Here is a 10,156-nt window from a genome sequence, read left to right on the forward strand (position 1 = left end):
CCGCGTCCCTCAGCGCCCTGACCGCGCCGCGCTGCCCGCAGCACCCCCAGCCCGGACCCCATCGCCCTCAGCGTCGCTGAAAGGTCGGGAAGAGTACAACTCTCCAACACCGTACGTTCAGTATTAGAAAACAGGCGTTACTTTATCTCAGTGCTGGATGCATGGGGCACCACTCTTCCTAACATACGCCAGCAAAGTTCCAAAGCTGTCGTTTTTCTATACAAACTATACCTGCTAATCTAAGTTCCCAGAATTCTCATCCCCCTTCTTAGAACTTACTTATATATACAAAGCTCTACGCCTTATAGCTGGGCATGCGTATACGATTTGGGGAATGGTCTCAAAAGGTCTGATGGTCATTTGTGGGATGGCCCCCACCTCACTTTATCCTTTCATGGCCACAAGTTCACCTGAGGACATGACTTCCGAGTTGGCTGATGGCCTGCTGTCTTGGTTGAGCAACTCCTTAGTAAGAAAACTTTTTTATGGTTTATGAAACTTTTAACAGTGTGTCTCAGTTTTTCTTGTCACAACTGAGATACTGTAAACAATATGCTTTTTGAGTATTTATGTCATCAGTTTCCCCTTGTCCCCTCGGTGTCCCCAGCCCACACCCTAATGCCCTCAGTCCTCTGCCCTTGCTATCCCTTTAGCCCTTCAGCCTCTGCCATCACCCTCAGCTACCTCAGCCCCCTCAGCCCCACCATCCCCTCAGCTGCCCCCAGCCCCCTCAGCCTCTTCTCCCTTCGGCGGATCTCCAGTTCCTTCAGCCCTGACGTCCCTGAGGAGGACAGTGCCCCAGTGCCACCAGCACGTTTTTCCTTGGAGGGACCTGCCTGAGAAGGTAATGCAGAGTCTATGGGGGGCCCTGGCAGGAATGGATTCAGAGCTGATGGGACATGGAGAACAATCCTGGTGCCGGTAAGAGGAAATCCCTGCCTGGCCGTGGGCATGACAGACTGGCTGTGCTCACTCTGGAGAGGCACTGGGCACTGCCTGGATCGATGGTAGCACAAACCATCAACCACTCCTCAGACCCAAAGGTCACCTCTGCCAGGTGCATCAGAGCATCGCCTCCGTCTTGGGAGCCAGTAATGAACAGTGCAGGTCAGTGACTCCAGATCTTCAGTAGAAGCAGGAAAGAAACCCAATGAGGAATGTTCTGTGGCAGAACAAAGGGAATAGGAGTGATGTAGGCACCGTAAAATGGGGTAAGGGACTTTCACAAAAGCCTCAAGGACACTGATGCTCCTAACTCAGAATGTGAAAGGGAAGTGGTGAAACATAAATCAGCAGCTGGTTGCAATGTCCTGGGCAGTTATCTTAATAACATGCAAAACAGTTGCTGGGATGTGATATGGATGACTAATTGCCTCTGTTACCATGTGGTATCTACTTGCTAGGTGTTGCATATTTATCTATCAAATATTACTCAGGGCCCACAATTATGAAATGCTAAAGAAAGGCTCATAGACCCACATTTTAATGCAATTGCTGTGGGTTGATAATCAGAATCTGTTTTTATGCCTTGATAGTCCAGAAGGTCCTTAAATGGTTGTCTTCTGTAGTTGGTCTTTTGGGTTTTTTTTGCATGCATGCATGCTGACTAATTTGGGGATCAAAGGTAAATTCCTTCTATAATATGGAGTAAGAAGGAGACTGGTTTTGAGTCAGCAGTATGTCAGGGAGAGACAGATCAGCTATTATTAGTCAAAAGAGAAACAGTCTTGTAGTATGTGGGCAATCTCTGGCTGAAGTTCAATAGAACCAGATTAGCCAGCCAAGAAGGTACTGAAGAGTAAAGGGGTTAATCCTTTGGTGCAGTATTGTATGGACTTTGGGATCACTGTCATTGCAAAGTGGTTGCCTTTCCAGCAAAAGAGGCCTACGTGCAAAATAGAATGAGTGGTGGAGACAGCACTCCCACTGTCACCTGCAAATACTGTGGTTGTCTGCTCCATTTAACCTTAGCTGTGGATACTTGTGTTGGCTGTGTGATTAAAGCTTACAAAAAGATACCTACCAAACAGTCTGCCTGGGCCAGCACTTTTGCTCCTACCCTGAAAAAACTAATTGTTCTCTGGATTCACAGCAGGAAAATCACACAAACCTGAAAAAACACTACTGACTGCTGACTTTGGTCAAGGTTGCAGCCAGAGAGAAGGTGGAGGCTGCATAAACTCACAGACCGATGTTGGGCCAATTGTGTATTATGATTTTTCCTGCACATGTGGAGCAGGAGGTACAGTGGCTCTGCAGCTGGCAGGAGTGAAGTGGAGCAACAGCCAAGATCAGCTCTGGCAATTAAATTTTACTAGAAATAGTTGTTCTTAGTTTACAAAGCAGGTGGCCTGGCACTGGGCCAGCACAGATAGAGCTTTGCTGTCCTCCCCCCTGAGCCACATTGCACAGCTGCTTGCAATTCAGAGCCCAGCCAGTGATCTCTGTGAAGCTGATCAAAGGGTTCAACTTGCTTTTTAAGAAATAGGCCCAACAAATTGTCAGAGGTCACAAAACACTATTTCATCATGCTGGAGTTCTCACATAGGAGGCGCTTTTCATCTTTAACAAAATACTTCCTTAAATAAAATAAGTGAACCAAGCAAGCTCAGTCTGCTCTGGCACAACCTCACATCTTCAAAGGCATTGAAGCATCCAATGCAATAGTCTGGAAGCAATGTCTGAGACTTTTTCTAATGGCTAATCAAAAATACCTGATTTGCAAACTGTCTCAAACAAATTGCTGCTTGCTCAGGCAAAAGCTTGAAGACTGATTGCACATTGCTATGGTATAGCTATATTCAGATTTAGCTGTGGGGGTCATTTATCATCTCAACTAAAGCAGCAGAATCAGACAGATGTCTGGAATGCTAAAGTCAGATTAACTTTACTTATACCGTAGTTCACAGACTTTCGACAGTTCTTTCTTCCCACATGCCCTGCTGCCCCTTCTTTATCATTTCACAAGCAAAATCAGAGTCACTGGTCTAGTGGCAGAAGGGTCCCAAAACCAACCTTCTTATTATAATGAGTAGTAAGCCATAGCTGTGCCATCCCTCAGTTTCTTCTATAAGACAGGGTTGGTGGCATTTTCTTATTTATTAAGGCAGTTGAGTACAGGAAGAGGTGGAAATACTCAGATGTTGTTACAAGACTGTACAAGACAAATATTTCCTTGCTGCTGTACCAGACAGAGTCTACATTTCAGGAGTCTGCAAACCTCTGAAAATCCCTTACTTCCATGAAGAACTTCCACTTTGAAGGTCTTTGCGATCAGCCACATTTGCTCTAGATGAGATAAAACCTGATAAAGATATGGTATCAACAAACTTTAACAGGTCATGTTAATGCCTAGAGGAATCTAGAGGATCTAGATAAGGCTTTGATCTATCTAACATTCATTATGGATTGCAAGATGTGATTACTCACAAGCCTTGCAATGAGCTAGTCCTTGGTGCAGTTAGCCCAAGCCGTGCTCAGAGCACGTGCAAGAGCTGCATGCTCATCCTGCTGCTCTGCCTGCTGCTCCCACATCTCGTCTGACCCCTGCTCAGCCTTATCAGATCCACATTTCCCCACTGCCTTCTGGCGAGAAATGGACAGGTTCATCTGTACTGGAAATGGTATAAAATTGATTATGACAGAAGGAAAAGCAAGAATCGAGTCCCTTATCTCTCCTATACTTTTGTCATTCTCTCTTTGTCCCACATCAGGTCAGTGCCTGTGGTAAGGACAGTAACGAAGCCAAGGTGCTGCCTAAGGTGTCGTGCAGTGCGATGCTCCTGAAACACCTCTGCTGGACTTGCAGGCCTCTGCCAGACAATGGTCTGGACAAAAAAAAAGCTCTGGACATCTAAGGACAAGTGACAGGGATTGCCAAAAACAAAGGCACCCCTAAAGCTTTCAGTGTTCCTGAATTAAGTACTTGAGCTGATTACAGAGCAGGTATTTGTCAGTCTAGATTGCTGTTTGCTGTGAGAAATTAAATCCTCCTGAGATGTCAGCTCTGACCTTTTTTGCATCCTTCAGAAACTTTTTTGTTTTACGTAATTAGACACCAGTACTTTCACACTGTTCTTACTATGCTTCTGTATGAGTAGCCTTGGTCCTCTAAGTGCATGAGCTACTGAGATAACACATTCACTATTATTTCAGCACTTACATGGTCCTGGTGCCATGTCCTCGATTCTTCATAAATTCCCTCTCAAATTGCCCATCAGTGCATGCTCTATTCCTCATCAATACTGTTTTTTTTCGAAACCTCCCAGTGTCCACAGTTTTCCACAGGCAGTTAAAAAATCTCCAGATAACCAGATTGAAGTTTCATACTAAAGTGGTATCATCTGGCCCACTTTGAGAGCAAAGCAAGTAAACCTTATATATATTCCCTGGTAGGTCAAAAGGCAAATGCCACAGTGTCTGTGATAAGGGTAGTCATTTATCTGAAACACAGTTTTGGAAGAGCTAGAAATAGCCCAAAAGACTCAAGCATCTGATCCTTGAATAGAAAAGAAGCAACCAGAATTCTATCTAGCTGCTTTGGTGAGCAGCATCCGGTTTTAAAAGCCTTTTTTTCAGGCCACAATAAGAGAGGAGACCAATTAATGAGAAGATTCCTGGTGTATTTCCATTGGGAGAATCTGATTCATTGTACAGCTAGCAATGCTTCACTGAGCACCAGAAGATGTATTTCTGAAGGCAGTGGAAGGGCAGTATCTACTGTCAAAGATATAATTTCAAGTACCACCTATTCCAGCTACATGCACTAGAAATACTTCCTTGTGGTGCTGGAAGAGGGCCTTTATCTTTCAGTGATCATTCTAATGTGATATAGAGCAGGATTTTTCCTTTTCTTCTATTTTGAATAACTTGTTTTCTATGCAGTATGCTTACTTGCCTTGCTTCCTTCTTGGTAAAATTAGAAATGTTGCTCTTTCAGTGATTTTTAGTATTGAGACACCTCCGAAGCACAACATAACCTAAAACACAACAACCAGTAGCTATGCTCCTCAGCCACTTTATAGTACCCAGTCATAGTTCCTGCAAAACCTCATATTGCTATTTGTAAATTGATTTTACACTGCTGCTGTCTACTCAACTCAATGAGTGAGTGCACCTGCTTCTTTATACAAAAAAATGTTGGAGGGGAAGAGCCTGGTTAAAGTTACCAGATTTGCAGAAAGGGAAGGCCACACTCCTTTTCTAATTACAGATATATTTCTTTTTACTTTATTTTTGTTAATTCTATGTCCACACTCTTCTGAGAATATCATTACATTTCAACTATAGTTTTATGTAAATAAGACTCAGAGAAGGAGCTACCATAAAACTACCAAGAAAAGGTTGTGATGCTATATGACTTCTGATCCTTTAGATTTCAACCAGAGCAAAACTGAAATGATCAGATCATCATAACATCAGCATAGATGGTTTGCTTTCCAGATATCTAAATTAAACAGCTGCAATTTGCTTTCAGCATAAAAGAACCTAATCCTATAAACACATGCATGTGTAATGCCACCCATGATACTTCCAGGTATATGCCAACTGAAGCCAATGGCAATAAATCACAGCAGAACAATTATAGGTATACATTTTTGGATGAGGATTTGTGCCTGACTCATTCAAAATTATAAAGCTCAGAGAGGCAACTCTCAAGGAAGATGTGAAAAACCTTAAAGAAATATAGGAGGATGTGAAGGATCTTAAACAAATAGAAGTAATAATATGTGGTAAAATACAACAGACTTTCCCTGAGGTTTTCACTAATTATACTCTTACAAAATTCATGGCCTTGCATAAATGAAGACACTAACAGTCTAAAAAAGATAGCATTTATCTACTAGTCTTTCCTGCATATGTAATGCCCAAGTTTTACTCCCTGTCTTGACTTGACCTAACACATATAAGGACCAAACCACAAATTTATTGCAGAATTCCTAACCTTTTTATAACTGCAAACAGATAAGAGAAAAACTAATCTGCTGCCCTTTTAGCTTTTATGTCTGTCATTTACAACTAACAAGACTTCTGCAGATACTCATACATGGAAGGTAAGGGGAAAGAAAAAAAAAAAGAGGATTTCAAAAAAGAGTATTTGTTCGTTTTTTAAAAACAAAAATAAGGACTACTCTTCCAGTTTCATCTAAACCATCCTGTCCATGTCCTTTTAATAAAAAGACAGTTTGCAAAAGCAGCTTACCTAGGCATTGGTGAGTTTACTCTGTATTTAACTAGACAGAAAAATTACATTATCTTCTAGGCTGCTGTTGAATTTTGTCAAAATATCTGCTGTGTCAGAAAAATATTACTTTCTCTCCCCCTCACTCATTCCAAACTACTAATAACAGCTAATAACTCTTTCTTAAAAAGGTATCGGGGATTTTGTTTTTCCTATTAACCTCAGGCAAAACAAATAATGAGTGAAGAGCTGGTGTAATACGCTTTGTACACAACTTGCACTTTAATGCACAAATACATGGGTTCTGCAGCTGTTAGCTAAGAGGTCCTTCTTTTCAGCTTCAACAGCTGTAAACTTTGTTTCCTATTAAAAGCACCATGACTGAGCACAATGTTACCTACTTCTGCTAGGTACAGCGAAGCTGGATATATTTTTTTCTTTGGAAGCTTAAGTCCTGTCTGTGTTTATATCCTTGATACTTGTAAGGAGCAAAGAAATTACAGTAAAAAATCAACAGAAGAAACCAAAATCATTACAAGATTCCGAGCATTCTACAGTATGTTTTTAAAAGTATTCAAGAAAGCTTCTTTTGTCAGATAAAGTGGAAAAAAAAATACTTCCAACAAACTGTAGCTAATGGTCTTTCAGAGCAATTAAGCAACACTAAACTGAATTAGAGCTGCTGTGCCGAAGTTTGAACATTTCAATAATTTCAGTAGCCTCAGTTTAAGATCACTGAGATCTGTTTACATATCAATTTACACAGGATAGGTAATCCAAGAGGCCTAGCAGCCCTAGAGAAGCCACCACACTGCTATATTTGCATCTTAGGACACTCTGCTATCTGCTCTTAAGCTTCCTTAGATCCAAGTAGGTTGCAGCCCTGGATTTTCTTGTGGCCTTCTGGGAACACTCCCTGCACAACAATTTTCTACTTTCTTCTGAGAAGTTCTCACTATTTTTACCAGAACTTTTGCAATTCTGTTATGATCATTCCATAAACCAGATATAAATTACATTTTTAATATCACATCCCAAAGCAATGCACTGTGTCAGACAGCAGGATTTCTTCTGTTCAGCACCCATAAAAATATTTTTCCTGAAGGTCAGAGTCCTCTCAGCAGCAGCAGCCTACCTTTCAAGAGTCACTTTGCAGATTACATTTTCATTTCCGAATCAGCAGTGATGAACTCTCCCAGATAATAATTTGGACCAAGTGATCATCTGTCTTATTGACAATGTCTCTGCTCCACAAGAAGCCTCAAGAAGCACAAGAGTCTGCAGCTTTCCTTGGGTTCATAGCTCATCAGAAACTACGGTCTCCCTGATGGATGCTCCTCCCAAACCGCTGCAGCTCCAGCTCAGAGCTGGCTCCTCTGCACCGCACTCGGAAGTATTCTCACCTGCTGCCTGTGGCACCTGTACTTGAGAAAGTCCAGTGTTCCTTCTTTCTCCACATACATGAATACTGCATTGTGGAGATTCTTGCTTTCCACTGTCCCACACCTGAAACAGGTCCATTGCCTGATAAAGTATAATGATACCTTTTTTCTTGTTTTAACATCCTGTATTTATTTGTCAGTTTTTGCAGTAGCCAGTTGTTCCACTTAAGGAGAAATTCTATTGCTTCAGGGTTCCTTTCTGGGTAACAAAGTGGATGTATTTATATCCCTTGACTTTAGACACTGTATTGCCCCAGCATGCATCCACATGAAGGGTAAATGTTTAAGGCCTGAGCTGGTGGAATTCTTACAGACAACTTCAAGTAAGGAGCATGAAGTCCAGCAGTCAATCACCCACAGTATAACCCACTCATTTGTTTGACTTTAAAATCACTCTTAGTACCAGTAATAAACTATATACTGTACACTATGCTATGCAATATAGTCTATATTCTTAGTTAGCTCTATACTTAATTACTATTATTAAATTACAGACAGTAACAGAAAATGCAGACATGCAGCAGTGATACATGAAATATAAAAACTACAGATAAACCGAGTGCTGTAACAACACCCAGTCCCGATGGATCTGAACTTGGATTAATTTTTGACCAGATAGTTTGACCCAGAAGTCTTTTATCACTTGAAAATACACATAAAAAGTGCATGCTTCATTCTCTATAAAAATATTTTGCAAAAAATATTATCTTGGTGGTAAAGGAAGTAGATGGTTTTGAAAGCTAGAATTTTTTCATTTTGTTGTTTGTTTTTGTTACTTAAATTACAAAATAATTTAGGTTGGAAAAGAGCTCTAAGATAATTCTATTAGTTTCTTTCCAGGCTTACCCAATACGTAGTTTGGGGACATATATTTAGGTAGGAATTTTGAAAAGAAAGTAGTTTTCATCACTTCAGTGTGAAGCAGGGAAGGGAAAAAAAAAGTCAAGGTTTTAAATTATGTCAATTTCCTTTATTGCTTAAATAACATATAGCGTACCACCAACAACATAAGGCACTAGAGTATGATCAATTCTGTTCAACATTTGTAAGAGAAGTTCTTCTTTTCACAGCAAAATTGTCCATTTTAGGTGAGACACTACAAATATTAGTAAGATCATTCTAATAAGCAGATACTAGTGCTAGAAAAACACACTACATTAGCAGTACTAATAATAGGCTGTACCATCTAGCTGTTTGCAGACTTCTTCTCTTGCCCAACACACAAAGTATTCAAGCATCAAGTTGCTGAACTACCAGATACCATTAAAAAGTTTTGCATTACCCATAGGGTGTGATAGGGCATAGCTTGAACATCTTCATATGAAAGGAGAAGAAGAAAGAAGACAGCCTGCACCTCAAAACAGGTTTGCAACATTCCCCTCTTTTAGCAACAAGGACACACCACTGCACCCTCATCCAAAACTTTCATATGTGGTGTTATTAAACTAAAGCCCAGTGTTGTTGGACACAAAAAACACAATATACCCACACTATATCATCAAAGTTTTCAGTTGTGTCCTATGTGAACTGTTCCATTAATATAAAAAAATCCCTGAACCAACAAACTATTAATTTTGAATTTCCCTCTGCTTCCAGCAGGCCTTTCTTTCACATGCAGGAATATGTGTGTATAAAAGAAAAGACCAAGAGAACATTAACTACAGATCAGTCTTCTAAGTAATACAGTGTAAGACAGAAGCCCGTATCAGCTGTGATTAGTGGTCAGTTTATGTCACTCATGCCTTCTTAAATGACATTAGATGACTGAAAACACAAGTTCATATGCCAGTACTAATACTGATTCATTTACATTGCTGACCAAAAACCAAGCACAACTGTAAAACATCTATTCCATCAATCCTTTCAGAAGTTACTGAGATCAATTTTGAAAAACCAAAGCCACAACAAGCACTGCATGTCTAGAACAGCTCAAGATAGGTCTCATTCATCTACCTCACTGAAGGGCATTTCTAATTACTTTCTATACATACACCTATTTCAGGTGGGGTTTTTTTCACCATCTTCTCAGATTCAAGCAGTTCGTTTTATTTTAAAATGTCAGCTGTGCTATTACTCTGTAAAGACACGAATTTGAAAGAAAGATTGCTTTCAAGAAAGTCAGTAAACGTGTGCATGCAGACATCACTCGTGCGTCTTAAGCCAGTCTACCTACAAATAGCAGAGCCAGAGAGAATTGCTTCAGGGGTAAGCACTACCCTTCTGAACCAGTCTGGACTCTCCCAGGAGCACACTGCGTCCCAAGGCACTCTTGTACTCTGCTGCCCTCTCAGCACAGCAGTCTAACAAGCAGCAGCAGCAGAAAAACAAACGTAGTTACGTTCATACAATTACAGATTGGCTTCCATTACTTCCTTCCCTTTCCAGCTGGTTGTTTTGTCTCTCCCACTTAGCTCCATAGGAAGTGGACTCTGTCCTTCAGGTAAGGAGGAAAGACCTCTTCCGACCATCCCTGCCTGAAGTTACAAACTCAAGAACACGGAGGAGAAACGATCCTGACATGCCAGTCTGTACC

Source organism: Corvus brachyrhynchos, unplaced genomic scaffold (genome assembly GCF_000691975.1).
Source record: "Corvus brachyrhynchos isolate BGI_N302 unplaced genomic scaffold, ASM69197v1 scaffold194, whole genome shotgun sequence".
Classification (NCBI taxonomy): domain Eukaryota; kingdom Metazoa; phylum Chordata; class Aves; order Passeriformes; family Corvidae; genus Corvus; species Corvus brachyrhynchos.